Source organism: Anser anser, assembly GCF_964211835.1.
Source record: "Anser anser genome assembly, chromosome: 3".
Classification (NCBI taxonomy): domain Eukaryota; kingdom Metazoa; phylum Chordata; class Aves; order Anseriformes; family Anatidae; genus Anser; species Anser anser.
The window spans coordinates 99,659,524-99,682,412 of record NC_139722.1 but is presented as its reverse complement, the minus strand read 5'-3'; the positions used below and the strand labels follow the sequence as shown (position 1 = coordinate 99,682,412).

Genomic DNA, 22,889 nt, shown 5'->3' with positions numbered 1-22,889 from the left:
CAAGCCCTACCCTGCAGTCCCCTCCCCAAACTGCACATAGCCCCAAGCCTTTCCTGAAGCCAAATGGCAGAAAGAAAGCCTTTGTCTACTTCTCAGAGTCCATCCACCCTGGGAAGTTTTCCTCTGTAATCTACTGTCTTCAGGTACAGGATCACAATAAAAATATCTGGCACAGCATGCTCCTTCCTCCTTAAATCCAAGAATTTCACTCCACAAGACTTCCCAAATGCTCCCAAAAGGAGAGACTGACAGTTATGACCAGACCTCCCACTGGGGTGAATGGGTGCAGCGACATACAGACCTTTACAAGCAGCACGTACGTACCCCATAGATTCAGATCTTCATTGCAGCCAAAGGTAGTTACAGCTGTCATACATAGCGTCACCCTGCTCCTACAATGCAACAGCAGTTAAAGGCAGGTGTAGGGGATAAATACCACATCATATTAAGAAACCAGGAAGCACCCTCATAATGAATGCCCACACTAAGGTGAAGGTGACTTGATTTTGGTAGCTGGATCCTGTACATGTCTTCAAGTGCAGTCTTTTTATTAGTCATATTTTGACGGGTGCCAAGAATCTAGTTAAGAAGAACATTGTACAACTCAGACATGGAAAAAGTTAGTTCTTTGTGGTATTGCATTTTAGATGAAAAGCCACTTCCTCTCCTGCACAGAAAAGCAAGAAAGCGTAGGCTTCAGCTTTATCAGTCACTGCATCTGCGCCTTCGTAACAAGCTCAAGGTTTGTGAGCCAAAAATGGGAGGTTCGTGGTCTGAATCTTTCCCTCTTTTACATTCATGTAAATTTGAAACATCTAATACTTCACTGGAGTTTACAATGGTGGAAATGATGAATGCTGGAGTATTGGCTTTTTCATTCAGGAAGAATGAACTGTTTCACAGAGTAACAGGCTTTCAGTTAAGGAGGCACAGAAGATATTTCTAAAACTATGCCATTAAACTACACTGAGTTTCATTGTGCTGCTGCTGTGCATGGGTTCAGGGCAGGCTGTGGGCAAGGTACTTGCTCTGGGTGAACAGCACAGCTCTCCAGAACCAGGGGTCTACCCCAGTGCTCACAACCCTTCTGGCTGGTCTCTTTTGGTCACAGCTAGAGTCTGTCCTGACCATTGAAAGAACCAACCTTTTCCTCTTCTGACACTTGCTATTACTTCTGCTTATAGTTATTACAATGGAAAAACATGAGCATTTATTTTAAGGCTATCTTTATACCCTGAATTTTCACTAGGAGATAAAAGAAATAACAAAATCACAGAATGGCTGAGGTTCTCTCAACCCGATATGGATTGAGAGGCTCCTCAGCTGCAAAATCTACATAGGGTGTATAAATTCATATGGAACTGTATAGGTTGGAAAAGACCTCTTGAGCTCATCTAGTCCAACCCCCGAGTGTTCAAGCAGGGTCACCTAGTGCAGTGGGCACACATACCTTTCTATCCTTTATTATTTTTCTTCCACATTCAGGTATCTTCAGGACAGACATTGCTACTTCAGTGCCTTTCTCCAGTTGAACTAAGTATAATTCTCAGTATATTTCTGTGGTCATCTCTATCTTTTTTATCTAGCAGTCTGCTTAGCTAACTGTCTGGTTTGATATTTCTAGTTTGCACTTAACCGGGTTGGATATTTCCCCTTTGTCTTTCCCCATAGTCATCTGCATCAATCAGAGCTTTTTTCTTGCTTTTGTAGCAGACAGGAAAGAAATATAGCTGAAGTCATGTTTATGAACGTTTTTGATGAAGAAAGCTACACCATACAAAATGTCCTGGACACATCAACCTGAAGATACCATAGTCATTTGAAATAGAATATAGGCCTACTAAGAAAAATGGTAATAAAAAAATAGAGTAATAAGATCTTGTAATCGTGTAAAAACGTCAAGCTCTTAGTAGGAGCTACAGTATCACTAATAATATATTCCCGTGAGCTAAAGGACTGCTTTTTATTACAATCATTTAAGCAATGGATAATTTCAGACATTGAAAGGCAGTATAATTAATACAAAAATTACACATTTTGGTAGTGGAGTAGGAAACACTTCCCAGGTAACCTTTTTTAAGAATTAAATTTACATTTATAGGCTGTTAATAACAATGGCATAACCACTGAGGGTACTTAATTCACTGATTTTAATACAGTATGACAATAGTTGATGAACATTTCACCAGAATGTCATTATTATCACTCTCCCTCTGGCATCCCAGCTTTCCAGCATTCAGAAAACAGTTTCATTATTGAAAAATGAAAGGGAGTGGGGGATGCTGAATCTCAGATCTTTAGTCAACCTGTAATATTACATTACTAATCTTTTTCAGAAATATCGTCATTCACATGCACCTACTCATTAAGCAGAAGGCAAAAACTCAGTCATTGGCGTTAATGTTTCCAACATAGCTGCCACTTGTAGGAAAGAAAGATCCAGTCCTTCTTTCCCAGTCTCCAGTGACTGCCATCTCTGATTTCCAATGTGATTCCCATTTGCTGAATGACACTTCAATACACTTTGCCCCAGAATTTTACCCTTATAAACCATAGACACTGAAATCCTTGGCTTGTTTTCATGATTACAGAACAGTCTCTCTATCAGGCTGCTGCTTTTTCACAGTCAGAGTTGTATTTTATAATAATATTTTGTCTAAAGTTATTTTATATAAAAGGTTGATCTCCGGGGAAAGTTTAAATCATACCCCTTCAGGAATTACTGAGTTTGTTGAGTGTGAAGAGTGAAGAAAAACAATTTTCCAAACTTTTAAGAAACATTTTAAACAAGTACAACTAATGAGAGCCTTATCAAAGCCAAGTGAAGCCCTCTGGAGCAGCTGCATTCCCTATATTTGTGAAAATCAGGCCATTTAGATGTTTAAACAAGGACTATTGGGACTAAGCCAAAGACATTTGAAATCAATAGGGTTTTTTTAATGACTACAGTGCAATTTGTATCATGGCTTTAGAAAACTATCTTTTTAATTCATTGTTGCTGCTGACTGGTACAAGATGGATTGAGAGGTTCTTCAGCTGCAAAAACTATGTAGGATGTATAAATTCACGTGGAAGTGTTTAGGCTGGAAAAGACTTCGAGATCATCTAGACCAACCCCCCCCAGCTCAAGCAGGGTCAGCCACAGCAGGTTGCTCAGGCACATGTCCAGTTTGTTTTTGAATATCTCCAAGGATGAAGACTCCACAACCTCTTTGGGTAACCTGTGCCAGTGCTTAGTCACCTTCAGAGTTAAAAAGTGTTTTTTTTGTGTGTGTTCAAATGGAATTTCCTGCCTTTTAAATGTCCATTGCTGCTTCTCCTGTCAGTGGGCACTACTGAGAAGAGCCTGACTCACCCTTCTTCATTCCCTCACATCGGACATTTATACACATTGCCAAGATCCACCCTGAACCTTTTCTTCTCCAGGCTGAACAGTGCCAGCTCTCTCAGCCTCTCCTCACGTGAAAGACGCTCCAGCCCCTCCATCAACTTTATGGCCCTGCACTGGCCTCACTGCAGTAATTCCCTTTCTTTCCTGTCCTGGGGAGCCCAGAAGTGGACCCATTGCTCCAGATGTGTCTCACTAGTGCCAAGTAGAGAGGAAGGATCATCTGCCTCTGACCTGCAGGCAATGCCCTTCCCAGAGTACAGGGTGTAATCTGTCCCATCATCCAGGTCATTAACAAAGATGTTAAAAAGTGTTAAACTTGCCTCCAGCTGTACTCAGTGCCACTGATCACAACCCTCTGGGCCCAGTCATTCACCCAGCTTTCAATCCACCTCACTGTCCATTTATTTAACCTGAACTTTGTCAGCTTGCCTATGATGATGTTATGAGAGTCAATGACTTTACTAAAGTCAAGGTAAACAACACTATCACCTTGCCTCTGTCCACCAAGCAAGTCACCTCAATGTAGAGAGCAATGAGGTTGCTCAACCATGATTTCCACTTTGCAAATCCATGCTGACTATGCTCAATCACCTTCTTGCCCTTCATGTGTTTGAAAATGCCTTCTGGGAAGATTTTATCCATCACCTTCTAAGTGATAGAGGTGAGGCTGACCAGCTTACAGCTCCCCAGACACTCATTCCTGCCCTCCTTAGGAGACTGGAGTACTATTTGCTCCTTCAGTCTTCAGGAACCTCTCCCAGTCATAATGACTATTTGAGATAGTCAAAGATAATCAAGAGTGACTACACAATGACATCAGCTAGCTCCCTCAACACTCACAGGTGCAAACCGTCAGGCCTCACAGACTTATGGATGTTCAACATGTTTAAGTACGCCCTTGCTTGACCCTCCTTCACCAAAGGTGTCTTCCTCATTCCAGACTTTCCCTCTGGTCTCAGGTGCCTGGTATTCCTGATGGTTAGTTTTACTGGTAAAATCCAAGGCAAAGGAGGCACTGAGTATCTCAACCTTCTCCATGTCATTTGTTACCAGTTGCTCTGCCTCATTTACCAGTGGGTTCTTGTTTTCCCAGGTCTCCCTTTCGGTGTTTGTGTGCTTGTAGTAGCCTCTTTTCACCCATATTGGACTACCTGCTAATCTTAACCCATAAACTGACTGACACCTGACCCATTGCAAAACAAGTATTGTCAGAAAGAAATTTACAAGAACCTATAAGTAAGAAGTGACCATGTTTTTGTAGTCATTTCTACTTTTTTTAAAAAATTCTACAACTGAATGCACTCTTTCATATTATGAAGGCAGACAGTAAAAGTCACGTGTGACTAAACACTCAGAGAATGCTTAACTCAAAAGGTAAGGTTTTCTGCCTCATCTTCAGGGATCAGGAACTTAACAGTAATACTGCAGGCCTGAACTAGACCCCAGCAAAAAAAAACATACGTTAGAAGCGAAAGTGAGCTTTGGAAATGTATAGACCACAAGCGTGATAAATCAGGAAGATGCTCTAGAGGCAAAGACTCTATGTTGGCTGTGCAAGTAATGAGAGACAGTGATTTCACAGTGAGTCCAGCATGCCCAGGTGCATCGTTCGTGTTGTAGAGGGCACTGCGCCACAGGGTCCTGCACGAGCAGTTAGTCACGTTCTCAGAGGCCAACAGCACAACAACACGCCTCGGGCTTCAGCCTTGCCAGCTGCTATCCACAATTTGCAACCAGGGCCTGAGAGAGTCCAGATAACCAAGCTAGTCCAAAGCAGCAAGGCAGCTCTGAGGTCAAGTGAGGAAGTTCAGCCCAGGGGTCAGAACCTAGCCCTGAACCAGCAAGGCACCCAGTCAGGCAGGACCTAGGGCAACAGCAGGCTGAGTAGGTGCTCCCAGGGCAAGGGAGCTGAGGCTTCAGCCACAGCTGTATGGGCTAGCACAAGCTTTTCTCCAAGAGCCTTCACCAGGGCTAGAGAGTAGTGCCCCTGCAGCAAAACCACCTAGAGCAGGGGAAGTGCAGGACCAACGCACCCTCAGGAGGCAGCAGACAATCTAGAGGTACCTGGACATATGGCAGCCTTCCTATTTGTGAGGCAGCATTTGCTCACCAATAGGGAAAAATTGCTATTTTACTTTAATTCTGATGTGAGAGCCCTCTCAGATCTTGTTTGTATGCTTTTCAGTCTCTGCCTTACTTCACAAGGCTATTTTCTGATGCTCTAATAATAGACCACACTGTAATTCTCATGACTAACACATAATTCTTGATGTAATCCAGGTCCTACCTCTGCTTGTCTGGAGTTCAATCTTGACTGTCTAGCAATTGCTGGAAATGAAACTCAAACAGAAACTAAGCAATGGTTGAGCGAGCACAATTTATTATTCAGCTCCCTGCTAATATTACACATGGCTTAATTATCATCTACTGCCTCTTTCAGAACTCTGGATATGCATGATAGGTATTGACACCTCACAAGAAAGAGTCATACTGTGTCTGAATCCTGTTCTCTCCCTTTGCTTCCTTGTTTCATTCTTGCATGATACCTCACCTATTTATAAACAGAATTACCGAAAGTCTCAGTTGGCTGACTTTCCCAAATACTGTTTTTCTTGGTTAAAAAACAAGAATAGTACCACCCTACAGATAACTAGAACTTAAAGGTTTCTACTGCATGTTAGCCTGACACCTCAGTTCATCCATTTGACTAGTGTTTTTTTTTAAAACTTAATAGCTGTTTTACTGCACCATTATCAGGAGGCGTACAGAGGAAGAGTTCCATTGCTTTCTCCAGCCAGGAGAAAGTGCAGTTTGTGCAGTCCATCACTTACACAATGACTTTTCAGCAGGTGCAAAAGAAAGGGTAAGTAGAGGACTGCATCACAAGTGTATGTTTTATATAGGGTTATGTATGAGATATTATACAAAATATGACCACATACATTTGCGAATAATATGTAAATGAAACATCAATGTGTTAAAATTTTATTGATTCCTCCCTCCTGACCCCTTTTTTCTTTTTTTTTTCCAAATAAAGATTTCACAGGGACATCTGTATTTTTGGAAAGTGCTTTAAGGCATTTCTTGTAAATATGTTGCAAATATGGAAATTGATTGATTGATCGACCTCATTGTGAGGCTAATGTTAATAAAGCTCATTGGCAAGTTATCAAGAGACATAAAACAATGCCATCTACATCCTTTCACCAAAAGGCAGAAGCACTTCTCCTGACTTTGTGACAGCCTATTTGTGAGTTTCAAGGTCGCTGTGGCTAAATCTCCATCACCTATTATTGGCGAACTTCAGTTGGTCTCACTACTTGCTGTTTAACCAGCAATGATCAGAGCGAGGAGGCTTACTATCAAAAACATGCCTGGTGCGTATAGAGGCTACACAATAAAGTATGTTTCCATTGCCTTAAAAGTGGTCACTTCCTGTCGTGACACTGAAATGAGACTGCTCAGCACTGTGCAACATCAGGATCTGTATGACAGGGACAACACTGCATCCCCTTCGGCACCCACATCTCATTCCCAAGGCAGGTAAAAACTTGAAGACCCGCCTTTTACCAGCCTTCAAAAGAAACAGGACTCTTAAGTCAGGAAATCCTTAGGAAAGTGTTCCCTGATCTCTGCTCATAGGAAAAAAACATTGTATTATTTTTCTACTATTTTATTTTCCAGTGTGATGGCTGTCAGATATTGTAACGACAAGTAATCTTAGTGGAATATTGCCTCAGACAGTTCCTCTACTCATCATGATCCCACCTCACAATTCTTATAATTTAAGGTTAAAGAAACCATCTTATCATTTACACTACCTCGTAACCCATCACGGTTCTGTCAGATTCAGGTGTTTATTCTACTGAACACACTAATTTACACCTGCCTAAATTGGTCTATATTTTTTCCCTAGAAGACAGCCTGTCTTGTTAAGACATCCAGAAATGAGAACCCACTTCTGCCATTAGCACTTTTCTCTGTGACTGATCAACATAGCTCAGCGAAAACATTTACTTCACTTTTAGTTTAAATGGCCTCAGCCTCGTCAATTTTTCCTGTTATAGTATTTTTCTAGTAAATTCAATAGCCCTTTAGTACCTGCTATAGTCTGCGATTATTGGGTTATAACTAAGATATCTCGCAATCTGAATTTTGGTGAGTGAAGTGGGCCAAGTTCCTGAAGTCTCCTTGAACAGTATTTTCTCCAAACACAAGAATAATTTCATAGGCATTTTTCTGCCCAACCTTTTCTGCAAATTTTCTTTAAATGAGGAGAACAGAACCAAACTGACTTCCACTGTTGTGTCTACCAGAATCATTAACTCCCCACTCTCCAGTCTTTAACATCCCTGTTTATGCACTTAAGAGCCCAATAGACTTCTTGCCACTTTATCACTTCGGAGTTTGTGTTCATTTAGTCACAACTTCTTTTAAGGGTTGCTACTTTCCATGATACCATTATTCATTCTCTAATGAATGTCTGCATTTCCTTCCACTCTGTGTTCATCATTTTGCAAATGGCTGTAAAACATGTTATTTGATTTGGGGCACACCAAGAAAGCAATTCACTGTTCAGTGGAGCTCAAAAATCCTCAGCATAATTTAATAGTGCTACTCAGGAAAAAAAATGCTGAACTGGAATTTCCCTTGGATTTTTCCTAATCAAAATGTTTTGGGTAGATAGCTAGATTTCAACAAAGTCGTAATAGAAACCAGGCACAATAATGAAGAAATGGAGCCACGGGTCTTCACTTCCACCCTGCTGTGTGGGAAATGTAAAACGTTATGTGATTTCATTCCAAATCGGAGCTTTCCAACTCCCACAACCTGCAACAAAACCCGATTTGGAAGTCTGAGTCCTCTGTGAAAGAGGATTACCTTTCTCCAGAGCTCCATCATTTGCCCCTCTACCACTCTGTATCATCTGCAGCTTCTCACTAGCAAACTGGAAAAGTCATTGTTTATATGGAGAATAAAACAAGGAACATCTTTAATGCCTTTTTAATCTGTTTTGAATGTAGTACAGCAGCTGGGGACACGAAGTTAAGCCAACCCTAGAAGTTCAGCCAACTCTATGGACCATTAGCAAGTGATGACTCCTGTTTCCAGACTGGGAAATCCTACACAATTTGTTTCTGTTTACCCTTCTCGTTGCATCTCTTCCTTAATATTCCTGAAAGTGGTGTCTGTTAGTTTGCCTTGTATTATATTTTGGAATACTCAGTATGATAATGTTGTGTTGTATCTTCCACCACAATAAATTAGTATTTTGTTCAGTAATACTTCGTGTCAACTTTTACCAATATCTTGGGATTCAGGGGAAAAAATCCCACATGTAACTTGTTCTTTATCAAGTAAAAGACTATTCATAGTGTTTCTAAGTTCCCCATCTTCAAACAGAGGCACAAAGGTTAAGTAGCCATATATTTTGACATGCATAACCCTACCATGTAGCAGAAGTAGTAAAAATCACACATCATTGCTTCCAGTGGAGGTGTACTCTGAGACGCAGAAAAGCTGGTTTTGTAATTTAGTTTTAGTAGATCTTTCGTAAGTCTTTTTCCTCTCTTTTTCTCCATTGCTTCTTTCCTCTTTCTTGCCACTTGACCAGCAACAGCAGCTCACCATTGAGTAGTGTTATGGTTTAACCCTGTCAGGCAGCCAAGTACCACACAGCCACTCACTTGCTCCCTCAGGGCAAGATGGGGAAGAGAATTGGAAAGGTAAAAGAGCAAGAACTCGTGGGTTGAGACAGAGACAGTTCACTATGTAAAGCAAAAGCTCTACACAGAAGCAAAGCAAAACAAGGAATTCATTTGCTACTTCCCACCAGCAGGCAGATATTCAGCCATTTCCAGGAAAGCAGGACTCATCACGCATGATGGTTTCTTGGGAAGACAAATGCCATTACTCCAAACATCCCCGCTTCCTCCTGCTTTATCCCAGCTTTTACTGATGAGTACATTGTCATAAGGTATTATATATCCCTTTAGTAAGTTGGGGTCAGCTGCCCTGGCTGTGTCCAGCTTCCTGTGCACCCCCAGCCTCCTCTTTGGAAGGGCAGCATGAAAAGCAGAAAAGTCCTTGACTGTACAAGACCTGCTCAGCAACAGCTAAAACCCTGGTGTGTTATCACCACTACTTTCATCAAAGATCCAAAACACAGGATCGTACGAGCCTCCAGAAAGAAAACTATCCCAGCCAAAACCATGATGAGCAGAAAACAATTTGCTAAAGAATATTGGTGATAAACTCTTCTCCATTCAATTTTCACAGACTAGGACCTATTAGATGGTTGCCATTCAGGATGTGAGACCCCAAACGGACACACCATAGGGTTAGTTGTCACAGATAGGAAGGCTGTCAGTTTGCAAAATAATAATAATTCTCCAAAGTAAGATGAGTCTCAGGATAGCTATAGCTAAGCCACAGCTGTGCTGCAGGCCTCCTAGATAGGTTGGGCTTGCTGATTGTTCTCCGCCAGGGAAGGATAACAAAATTCACTGGGTTATTCATTTCAATTATTAGCTTTTGGAGCTTCTGATTGGTCTTTGCTACGCGTTTATCCACATGTGCACAGCAGGGCCTCCGTCACATTTATATATAATCCACATTATGGATCCCATGGATTCCCTCATCTCCACTGTGTAAAGAAAACTTTAAAAGTGATCCAAAACCAGACAAAGTGCCTGAAAAAGTCCTTTCAATCAGACCTGAGACAAAAATTAAAGAAACAAATATCCAACAATTACAAAAAAGCACATGCAGCTGTTTCTAATCCCTGTTGATTTGACAAGAAAAAGGCTGTATCTGCACACACAGGTTGACCTACTGTTTGAACTCCAAAGAGTCCTTACTTCAGCCCAAGTCACAGATGAGTCTCTGCTCTGCTTGAAGCATGAGTTACAGGCCCAAAATCTGCCCCTTCACAGAACAGGTGCTCAAGCCCTGTGCCCATGAGTTGAAAACAGGACTCAAGTCATGAGCAAATGCTTCTTCGTACACATTGTTTGTTCATGCAGAACTCTGTCCTGAATGCCAAACTTACAAGCAAACTGCACCCCCCTGCTCCCACAAATACCTTAGCCAGCATTTCAAGCATTTTAAGCCAGTATTTTAAGGTGGCTGCCTCAAGCTCTGCATGTGGAGTGTTGCCACAGCCCCCAGATAGCTTTAGGATGTTTTCTGTAGAACAGGAGAGAGCCCCATAAACGTGTGCAGAAGGTGAGAATGTGGTAGGAGGAAGACAACTATTTGTAGGTGGTTTCATTCATCACCAGGAGAAATAAAACAGCAGGAGCTATGTCAGTTGCCTCTTCAAAAGCATTTGCAAACAATACTCTTCTCACCCTTTGTCACCTCCCAGACCAAAGACAGAAAGCAAAAGCACTAGTACATTACGCTCCTTAATTTCAGTTGAATCTATGCTCTGGAATAATGCTGCTACCTTTCACATTTTCCAATATTTTGCTATTTTAAAAAACATGGACTTTAATCTCTTCTTTTTCTCTTGAAAGACCAGCAGAAGGACTTGTCAGCAATTTACCATGGGAGAAAGAAGTGGACTGATAACACAGATAACACCAGCCGTGAGGATGTACTTAACATGAACAAGATGCACGCTCTGAATGCGAATACATGGCTCTGGCTTCTGTATTGAGAGCTTAAGGCCAGATGCTCAAGGCACCTGCAGGAAGATGTCTGTACTGCCCCATGTTCTGAGGCTTGGTTCACAGAACTGAGAAAACAGTACTAGGACCTAATGGGGATCAGTAGATCAATAGGTCTAACCCAACAGCTGTGAACACTGGGGAAGTACAAAGGGTGCAAATGCAAACAGCAGCCAAACTCTTGTTCTCCCTAAAGAGCTTCTTTTGTTTGTCAGAAACCAAGTTCTGGGCTAGATGGTCAGGTATGGCTTGGAAGCAAAAGCTTCAGGCCCACACGACAGTACAGAGCACATACCAGTGCAGAACATGCAGCACTACAGGACCGTCCATCCATGGGCTCCTAAAGGGTGCCCCTCTCAGGTAGGGCAGCGCTTGGATTTCACCCCGAGAACACGTCCTGGATTGAGAGGTAATCTTATCTCAGGCACATCACAAACACTGTGCAGCTGGTTCTGCACCAGCCCGACATAAGGTCACCTCCACAGCTCTGCTCCCTCCCGGCACACAGAACAGCTGTGACCTGCTCGGAGCAGCGAGCTGGCTGCACAGGGTAGCGAGGCTCTGCTGTCCACATTGTGCTGTTCAAACCACTGACAAAAAAAAAAATCAGGCTGCTTTTCTACATGCAGATTGGGAGCAAGGAAAAGAGTCCTTTTAAGGCTGGTGCAAACATTTCTGCAGGAAGAAAAAGAGAAACCTTTGTATTAACTCAGAAACATCCCCCCAAACTCCACCTACTTCCTTTTAAAATCTGTTGCCCAGGTCTCCAATGCTGTGCCTAGAATGGTACTAGCCTAGTTTCGGAAGGGAGAAGGAATCTCTAAAATGATTTCTACCCTTATTGTGAAGAAATTCGTAAGTAGAAATAAAGGATTCCAGAGAGTTACAACGCATGGCACCTATCTCCCGGCATCTATTGATTTTAAACCTTGTTTCAGCCTTGACCTCTGAGCTGTATTTGCATTTGTTGTGCAATACCTGGCAAGGCAGTGCCATGCATAAGGTGTCAGCTATTCAAGTCTTCAATGAAATCATCAGAACAAATACAGAAGAAAAAGTCACCAGACCAGTATGGCAGCTGTATGGGGTGAAGAAAACTGTGCTTGACTTGAGAAAGTATAAGATAAGGCTTTAGACAGGGAGAGAACAAAAAGGAAAAAGATATATATACTACACATAAGGAGAATGGGAGCATGATGCTGCAAGCTCCTGCAAATGAGCTGCAATGTAGCTGTGGCACAAACATTTCAAAAAGCATTAGTTCAAGAATATTTTGGATAATTACTCTATAAAAGCTCTAGGGACAGGATTTTCAAAAGCACTGAAGTGCCCCTTCCCCTCTGCTGCCAAAATCCAGGGGGGGTTTCTGCTGTTGACATCATCAGGAACCACGTTAAGCTGAATCACACTACTTTTCAAAGTCTCTCTGAAATATGTGCAACACAGCCAAATAGTACAATTCCTATAGGCCTACTTATATTTACTAGGCAGTCAAACTAAATTTGCTATATGATCCATGAAATCATAAAAAGCAGAAAGCTATATACAATGAAATAAGCCCGAGCTCTTAAGCTCAATGCACAATTTTACACTATTATTTTTAAATACGATAGCAATGCCATAACAAATGCAAACTGCTGTCTTCAAGACTGGTCACGCTTTTGGAAGGCTATCACTGGAGTAAACTGTGGAAGCAGCATGAGGGCCCCCCTTTCATATGCTTTCACCAAATCCAAAATTTGCTGGAGATCTATCCGTTCCCCTTGTTGCTCTGTAACAAGGAGGAAAAGTATGATGGGTGAAGTGTTTTGTTGGTGGTGGTTTGTTGGCTTTTTTTTTTGTTTGCTTGTTTTTTGAGAAAGAGTGAAGAATTGTTTAAGAAGTCCTTACAGGAAGACTTACTTCAGGCACAGCTATCCCCAGGAAGACAACTCCCAGTGAATTAATTCTGTTATCCTGTGAGAAAATGTTGAGGAAGAGGATGGTCTTTGATTCAGTGTAGGATGGGTGCTTTCACAGATGAATTCATAAACCCATAGACACGTGTAATATTATAGCCCCTAAATTGACATTATTTTCCTTGTTTCTTTCTTATGCAGACTATAAACTGTTTTAAAAAGGAAAAAAAAGCTTGGAAAAGTCAACGCTACTAGGAAGGTGTCAGAAAGTGAAACAGAGGAGGCAAGCCCTCTCTTATTACCACTGCCTTGAGGAGGAGAAAGGGTACAGGTTTTTGTAATCACCATGCCCTCCTGTTCACTGTCCCCGCCACCCACATGACTGGGTGAGCCATGCTGGCAGCCTCAAAGGTGGCATGGCCACAAAAGCCATGGAGACAACAGGGATCAGGAGATGGGGCTGGCTCTGGCATGGCAAGGGAAATGCCATGCTGAAAGAAGACTTTGGGGTCTTGATGGCTGAGCCACCCCCTTTCAGTGTTTTACTGGGACACCAGACCCCTCTCCTGAGGCCACTGACCATTAAAAGGAGCAGAAGCTCCCTGATCCCTCTCTTGCCTCTTCAGGCAGGGTCAGCTATACACTCTGGATAAAAAGCCCAAAGCCTCTCACTAAGGACTCTAGCAAAGACATCAGAGTGGGACAAATGCTATAAATACAGCACCTCCCACTTACCACACCTGTGATCAAACGCTAAAGGTAATGTGCCGAGTTGGAGGATGGTCATTTGAATTTGCGAAACTCTACTGGGGTGCCTAACTGCAGTGCAGATTTTGCCTTGTGTCTTTCCCCATAGTAATGTGTATCCCTGTCCAACTCCTTTAACCCATCTGCAGGCACCAAAACACCCCAGGGGGATTTACGACCAAACTCATCCCAGAGTGAGTTCCCTGTAGTCAGGGAAGAGCTGGAGGTGGCCTCTGATGCTGAATGACAAGCTGAGGCCAACGTGGAAGATCAGAGGTCACAGCACCACCTATCTGTCACGGCACCACTGGGACATGCCTCCTGATGGTGACTTTGTCCCATGTCATGCATTCACGTACGCCTTTCCCAAGAGGACAGGCATGAGTCAGGGAGCAGCTCTTGGCACAGCCACACAAGAGACAATAGAGAAAGGAGTGTATTATTGATGACAAAGAAAGCATTTTTGTTTGGTTTTGATACTTTCCAGCTTGAGGGTGGGTGAGGTTGTTTCATTTTTACAAAGCCTGCTCTTGATGTCAGATCTGGCAAATCACCAGCATTCTTACAAACTCAGTGCCCAGACTCAGTCATTAATGCACCAGCCCATTAATGGCTCCTCACATGGCTGAGGATTTCTTTTTTTTCACTGGAATTTATTTACAGGGACTGCAAATTGTAACTAGAGAAGTGTCTCTTCACTGCCCTCCTTTCTCCCTCCCCATGGCTGTCCTCTCTTGTCTTTTCATCTGGGTTTTGTTGTGTTTTGCATCAGCACAGTTTTATTTATGCCACATAAAAATTCATAAATAATGCCTTTGTGACCAGTGAAAAATTAATAGGGAAATGGCGTGTTGTGCCACATCAAGGGTATCAGAGACGAGCTCAGAAATCAGAACAGACACATCAGTCCCTGTGCTCTTACGAGGCCTCGTGTGAGGATCTCTGGCTTCAAGCCGCATCTCTGAACTAAGCTCTTTCTGGATGCCAGAGGCTGGTTACCTTCGCTTCATCACCGCAAACCCAGACCAACTTCTTGTTTTGAGAAATGGAATTTGTGCATCCCTAAGAAAGTTCATTTCTCCTAGATGATGTATCACACCTGCAGCAGCCAAAAGAGGCTCTTCTTCATACAAAACTACCGTGGAGCTGCCGAAAGACCTGACACAAATTGCTGCTCCCACAGAAGTAGGAGATGCTGAGGCCAAATGCTCCTGTCATCCTCAGGGCCTTGGTGATCCTTGTTACATACAGCTTGGCATTCCTCATTTTTCAGCCTCCACTAATGTTAGGTGGCTCCTGAAACAGAAGAAGCACATGTGCTCCCTGCTCCAAATCTCTTACACAGAAGAAAAAATAGTGAGGTGAAAGAACTGGATGGAGATGGGTTATGGCAATAACAGGATACAAATATTTAGCCATATGCTTGGTATTACTCAACAGAATACATTACATAGTGTACATGTAGTATATATAAATAATAATAAACTGGAAGTACGTAAGAAAAGAAAGAACATCAAGATCACAATTGCCAAGCAAGAAACGCGTCACCACTGAACATGACCATGAGGCCAACCAGCCACGTGGTGCAGGGTAAAACAGGGATCTGTGTCACCCCCCGTGTGCATAGCAGTTACATCTCCCACTCACTGTCCATTTCTTTTCTCTGTAAGATTTTCCTTTCCTTTGTGCCTGATTGATACCACAGAGGCTTAGAAAGAAAGCTTTTTAAAAAAACCACAAAAGACAACTATGCTTCTTCCACATGAGAGATAAAGCATGAAAAATACAGCATACATAATAGAAAACTCTTAGGAGGGGGGCACATTGCATCTTCCTCGGGCTTGATTTGAGTGCTGACAGGAAAAATGGAGGCAAAAGGAGGCTGCAAGTCCCCACACACTGGTAATTCTTGCCCTCATTGGTGTCCTCGGGTATCAGATTTAGCTGCCCAGCAGTAGCTGTGAACAGCACACATTCATGACATCCTTCAGGACATCACTGCATGGGCACAGATCAGCAAGCAAGATAGCACCTGCCCACCCTCGTGGAAGAGACCATGCGGTCCAGATGAAGAACTTGTGATGGAGATTTCTTCTTTTCCCACTACCGTTAGCATTAAAAGGACCAGAAGAGAATATGATGCAGAGAAGCAAACAACTTCATCCTAAAATTAGATTACTTAATATTCCAAGTACAAGAATACGAGAGGATCCTCCCTGGCATCCAACCACACAGCTAACTCCTCCTGCAAAACAGGCTGCCTAACCAGTCCCGTTCAGAAATTTCTTTAAAAGCTCATTTCTGTGCTTTGTCTCGTTGCCCTCTCTGCCTGCCAAAAGCAGCCTAACTTTCCCAGTTTTGGCAGCTGTTTTGTGTATGATGTCATTTTTCAAGTGCTTTGCAGTGTGCTACAGCATTTGAACTGTCCAGGCTGGGTTCAGCATTTACCCCCACCACCACCTATGGAGAACAGTGCCTCAAAGCATCAGGCACTGTGTCAAGAAGGCAGAGCCACGTGCAGCAGGGTGGGTGCTGTGCCACGAGCCCCATCCCAGCACTACCTGCTGGGCTCAGCAATCAGTACATGAAGTCCCGGGAGGAGGAAAATGGCCACATAGTGCCATCCCTTTGAAAACACTGCTGCTTTGTCATGATTAGCTGAATCATGACAGATTTCTACACATCCGTAGGGGAGCAAGGTGCACAGTGACTTCACTGGGGTGGGCGACACTACCTTTCTTTGTAGGTATTCCTACCCAGCTCTGTAGGGCAAGGGCTATGCGGTCACACTTCAAGGGCCTGTAGGCAACACGTTTTATGTTCCTTTTCACCTACCCTCCACACTGGAGGATTTCAGCCAGATTTGACAGAAAGCAAATGCCTTCAAGTAAATTACTTTCCAACATGCTTTGTGAAGAGAGGTGGCATGGTGGCAAAGAAACAGCTGAGAGCTGAAACTTCAGAGCACCCAGCTGAGGGAAAGGCTGTAATTAAGGCTCACTGCATAGCACACACAGAATTAACACAGGCTGTCCAATACCCTTCCTGTCTTCTAGTTTTCACCAGTATAAGCTTAAGGTCCCAAGCCATACTAAGTGATGAGAAAAATAACCTCAGTGTGCTATCATTTTGCTGAGAGAGTCAGAAATAAAGCACTGACCTATTTAATGGATAGCAGATACAGACCTGTTAAAGAGGGTAGCATATGTGGAAGACCGTGGTTATCCAGCAAAGCTTCTCCTAACTTCTTAACAAGGTGGTGGCACATCAGAGAAGTCTTCAGCCATGCAGTACACAGCTGAACCAGGGAATAAATATAGTGAAATATACAGCTACAGAATTAAGGCTAAGACACAATCACAGGATTCAGCCTATTGACTCTCAGAACAGGTAGGTTCAAGCCTCCGTCAATTTATTAATGCACCATAAGTAAAACAGTGCACTAATTAGCAGAGAGGATCAGCACAGTCAGATACTCTGAGAAACATTTAGGTCTCACTCAGACTGACTCCTTTCTGAAATACTGCTAGTTTACTTTTACTCATACAGGCGAGTATTTGCCTATCATTTTAAAAGGCAACACTTCCTAATGCCCTTTAAAACACACAGCCAGGCAGCAGTGTCATTACTCTCTTCGTATGCAAATACCAAGATTTTCATAAGCAAGCAAAACTGTAGGGCAGACAGCACACTCATTGATGCCACTGAATTTCATCAGCACAGCTCTTATCAGAACATTTTCTGGATAAGTCTATTTCTTTAGTGTCAATTTGACACATCCCAGCACAAAGATCAACACCCGTTTCACCCTCATCTGCTGAGCTGAGGGTTTTTTCTCCCATAGCAGGCCTACTCTTTTGGCAAGGGCCCCCACTGTTGGCCCATTTTATAGCTTTCTTTAAACTGCAGGGCTTCATGCACATACACAAGTCAGAGGTTGATCTGCAGGACATCCCCACTGCTCTAAGTGCCTGCACAGAAAATAACCAGCAGACCAAAGCTGCTATTGTGCTGTGCTGGAGGACAGCACAACGCTGGCTTGTGCCATGGAACAGGGGGACCTGAAGAGTGCCAGTTTGTTCTGAGACTGCAAGTCTCCTCCTACCATGGAAAAGAAGGTTTTCCTTAGACATGAGGCTGTCCCTTAGCAGAAGTCAGCATCACTTGTGAGTGCCTGGCTATCTCCATCTGCACCCTGCCTCCCTCCTCACCTTCACCTGTCCCCACCAGCTCCCTCCCTGTCCCCCAGCTCAGCAACCTCCTGCTGCCCACTCCCATCCCAGGGCAGTCAGCACCCAGACCCCAACCACCTTCAGGCGCAGGTGCAGGACCAGCCTCAGACCGCCTGTGGAGCACGGCCAGCTTGCTGAGGGGCCAGGGTACTGCCTCTGCCCCTTTTCTAGGGCACCAGGCATCCTGCCCAGCTCCTCCACAGCCAGACACCAGTCTTCCCTGTTACCATGTGGATATACAATATGGCACAATAGGAAAGGGAATCCCATAAAGTCCTGGTTCCTCTGTCAGAGGACAGCTGGGTCATCCTGCCATGGGTTAGGAGAGAGGGCAGGTCCACTAAACATACTACAAAGGAAGCAGCTGGCACAGGATCCATGGCCATGCACATCAAAACCCCAGTGATGATTGCCTACAGCCTCAGGGTTCATCCCAGCTAATGATCCAAGGATGAATTCACTCTATAAGCAGGTGCCTTCATGGTGTGATGGCTGCAGGACCAGTCCCAGGCAGCTAGAGTAATGGCACTTGAGTTGCTGGGAGCCTTTAGGCTGGGCTGAATTCAAGTCCCTCCCCAGCTTGTTCATACTGCCAGGGGAAGAAAAAACAAACCTCATGTCCATGTGTTCACCTGGCATCCAGGAGACAGCCAGCAGCAATTTGCCACATCGCATTAGGGCACTCTGTCAATCCCAATCTCTTTGAAATGTAAAGATGTGATACTTGCTCATCTTTGCCTGAAGAGCAGCAGGCAAGACCTTCTCTTACCATGTATGTGGCCAGCAGCAAGCCCAGCAGCTCACACAGGTTTGGTCTGAAACCCTCAGAGCAGCTGTATCCCAAAGAAATGTTTAAGAATAACAAGCACATCAGCACTAACCAAACCCTGGTCATTTCATTGCAGTTATCACATTGAAAGCCACACAGCCAGCAAATTAAACAAGCTAATCCAGCCAGTGTCAAACACTGCCAACGCACATCAGTGAAGATGACGGCAGGCTTTGCCCTTGGCTTCTGCAAGACAGGCAGCGTGCTCTTTATTTGCTCTTCTGCGATAACAGGTATTGAATGCCATGCAGGTGTTAAGTCTGGAGAAAAAAAAAAGCTGTCCCTCCAAGGTCTTCATGCCTGCAGGGAAGATGCAGCATCGGTGCATCTTCACTCTCCCCATGCTTATTCGGCCACATGTTATAATAGGGACCTCAGTATTGTGTGGCCAGTGTACAGAGGAATTTTGTTTGCAGCCTCATTGTTGGTATATCAACTGACATTTACCTCAGCTCTCTTCCTCTCCTTTATTGTGATTCATGCTCCATACTAATTAAACAGCACATGACAAATACATCATTATTAACAGCAGCTGGAGAGCTAGTAAGTCTTGCAGCAGTCTAAATGGAAAAGCCATGCACTGCAATAGCATCCTCTTGGTGCTGAGACAGGGCTAATGAAGAACGCTGAGCTGAGGCAAGGCATCAGCACCTCCTGCCAAGTGCCCATAAAGAAGTTCCAGACCCTCAGCAGTGAAAGACAACTGTGTGCTATGTGCACAGACAATAGCAGGTAATACCAAGTCCTCATCTTACTGCTCTGGTTATGTGCTGTTGGATGAGGGTAGCTCAGCTGATGCCACCTCCCCTTACCCAGTCTGCAGTCATGGGGAGACCCTTTGTGTGCTGGATATCTCACTTTGCACGGGGATGCTGCTCCACATCTAGCCCAGAAAATCTACCAACATAACTCTAATTTCCATCCTCAGCTTTCTCCTCCTGTTCTAGGGCACCTCAGAAAAATGAAGCAGCTTGCACTGATGTGCACTGCAGGGGGACAAAAGCAGATCATCAGCATCCTAGAGCCAGGCCAAAGGAAAAAGATTATAGAAAACAAAGTTATCAAGTTATTGTAAATGGTAGCCAAGAGTTAAAAAAACCCGTGCATATGCTGTGAAGCTCTTCTTTCCAGGGGGCAATTGCTCAACAGGCTTTTAGGATCCTGTGTGGTTATTTCTTTTTTTTTTCTATTCATCTTCTGTTTGTCCCTATATACAAAAATATTGCTGTCAGACAACGCAGCAATGAGAAAGGAGCAATGATTTGTGATGATCTGGTGGAAGAATTCTTGAAGAATAAGAACTAGATGATGCACTTTTACAGCAAAAGCCTGCATTTTTCATCACTGTTGTCACAGGTTTATTTATACAGAGCAATTCATGTAGAAAACTTCCCCCCAGCACTGGGCGATCCAGGGCACAGCCACACTGAATATCACAGCCCACAACTGCAAAGCAAGCCTGTACGAAAAAAAAAAAGGGGGGAGGGATTGACCAAAAGACCTTCAGGGATTTTACATCCTTAAAGGCTTCTGGGTTCATGGGATGTTCCCAAAGCTGAAGCGTCTGAGGTATTTGCACAGCATACGACAGTAACCCGGCATAGGAAGGGTGTCTCCAGCAAAAGACATTAAAGCCTGGAAAAGCAGACAGATTTTGACTCCTTGTTTAACTAGGAGAAGCTGGAGATTTTCTTTCTGTTGCTGGCAAAAATACAACGTAAAGGTACTCCTGCTAGATTTAGAAAATTGTTTCATGAGTCAGGCAAGCACGAGAGAAACAAACTGCTGTCAGTTCACTGGCAAAGAAAACAAAGCTGTAATCCCCCTCCTTTGGTTTCATTCCCTCCCAAGTGCTTCTTAAAGTACAGGTAAGCCAGACATCACAGAAATCCTTTTATCCTCCACTGGAAAACAGCAGCTTCTGGAGCAAACAAGCCATCCTTATGCTGAGCAGAAGGAGACAGCAGGCTGCCACAAGCATTTCACACATGCAAAACCCAACGTTGGGAGGAAGGCCAGACAAACCCACTTAGGCAGCCTGTTTTTCTAGGACTCCTACAATTCCTTATGACTTTCAATCAATATTGTGACTAAATCCTCACAAATAACAAACTCCTAATTTCAGTCTGACAGACCTCCGCCAGTTCCCATGAATATTTTGGCAGTCAGACCTTCTGCAGAAGCTACTAGATAACACTGTTTTTTCCTCTGTATGAATAACTACCTACATGCTCATTTTTATGTTTGCCTGAGCTGCAAATGCCAGCCCGGTTTCCCAGCACAGATGGAAAAAGCAAGCCCACTAGGTAGCTCTCTGGCACCTGAGCCACCAAAGCGATGGAGCAGTCACGGCCTGCTTCTGACCATGGCAAGCCCTTTCACCAGGCCACATCCCAGCTCTGGAGGAGACTTCCCAAACTATTCAGCTAAACAAGAGCAACAGAGACCCACAAAATGGAGGAAGAAGCCACCAGAACCAGCAGCACCCCAACTGTTTCACCCTCAGCTTTGCTGCAAAGCGCCCCTGGAAGCTCTCCATGTCCCACCTGCCTCCTGAGGTGCTGGGGGCTGCCACAGTGCCCAACCAGCTGTCCGTACCACCCTGCTGCTGGGATCAGGATTCACCTCTGAAGGGAAGGGCATTGAGGTATTGGAGAGACAAGCAGCATTTGGGAAAGATGTCCCAGGAGACCACCGGCACATGTGCAGGGCAAGAAGGAGACCAAGCAAAGTGGTATACTGCATGAGAGAGGGAGCACAGGCCCCGGGTCAGCCTGGCTGGATGCCATCAGGCCCTAAGTAAGGGCCCGTGAACGAGGCCAGACACCACCCAAGCAGGAGCACAGCACATCCAGCCTCCCTGGCATGAGAGCTGAGCTGTGCCTACACCCACAGAGAGCACCACCAGAAACACAACAAAAACAAATCCACCAGCCTTTTGCCCCATGCAGGCCAGAGTCCATCTTCACCCAGATCTGCAGCAAAATCCACGAGCACTTGGCATGGGTTTGATCCCCACAGCAGGATCGGTGGGGGATCCAGAACAGCTAGCACATCTGCCCAGCAGGCCTGAGCCATGCCCATGCCCCTGGATACCTTTTCTCTGGGACCTGGCACAGAGTTTCCTGCACTGGAGCTGCTACTCTGAGGCCATGTGAGGCAAAGCTCTCATACCACACTGTGACTGCATCTTCAGCCAGCTCCCATCCTTTGAGGCATTAGGTTCCTTCACCCCTCATTTTAACAGATCTCATCAACTACACCTGACCTGCATTTCCTGCGCTTGGGCACGGTCTGCCAGTGGCAGCCCCATTCATTAACCCTCTGCTTAAGATATGTAAGTATAGGATGGTTCGCTTCTGTGTTCTCCTGGCCCTCCACCTGTAAATCGTCTCTCCGGTGACTCATCTGATTACTTGCTGTCAGGGACTGGTAGCTGGGCTAAAGCTGATCCTCCCACCCAGGACACAGAAATCAGCAGACACGGCATCTGCACCAGGCTGGTGGTAAGCATGTGAAGCCAGGCACTGCTTTCAAAAAAATAAAAGTAATAAATAAATAAACACCTGTATCATTTGAGTGCTGATAATCTTTTTATCACTCCCCTGCACCCGCCTGGAAGGATGAGCAAAGTCCCACAGCTCACAGCACAACCCAACTGAGCCCCCTGAGATGCCTCCCCAGACATCCCCGGGCAGAGGAGGGCAACACAGATGTGGCAGAGGCTGCAGGACCCTTTAGGGCTGAGCAAATACCACAGCATCCAGCCCCGGTGAGGTTTGTCACAGCTCCCACGCTAGCTGGTTATGACTACCTTGGGCACACAGGCTGTAAGGTGATGCAGCAGGACACACTCAAGGGGAATTTAGCAAGGGGATGTGATAGGGGTGGCATCAGCATGCAGAACTTTTGCTGTCCTTGGCAGACCATTGGACTGAAACTCACTCATCATGCTATAGGCAACACAGAATTAATTTGTTCGGGCACAAATGACATTTTTGTTATCGTTACCTGGTGACTCAGCACTTTATTTTTCATTTCTGCCGTTACAAATGAGACAAGAGCCTCTGAAAAAGGGAGGCAGACAGATGTGAGTCTTGTGATAGGGACGATGGAGAA

The 22,889-nt window shown here is 44.3% G+C and overlaps 1 long non-coding RNA gene across 1 annotated transcript; it reads right to left on the bottom strand.

Annotated features, from left to right (window-relative positions):
* Window positions 1-13,566: 13,566 nt before the first annotated feature.
* LOC310896352 lies at window positions 13,567-22,423 on the bottom strand. The gene is made up of 4 exons (XR_014581415.1): window positions 21,867-22,423; window positions 16,896-17,007; window positions 15,357-15,430; window positions 13,567-15,005 (listed from the first exon to the last, which is right to left on the bottom strand). It is a non-coding gene; the product is annotated as an uncharacterized lncRNA (long non-coding RNA).
* Window positions 22,424-22,889: the final 466 nt, after the last annotated feature.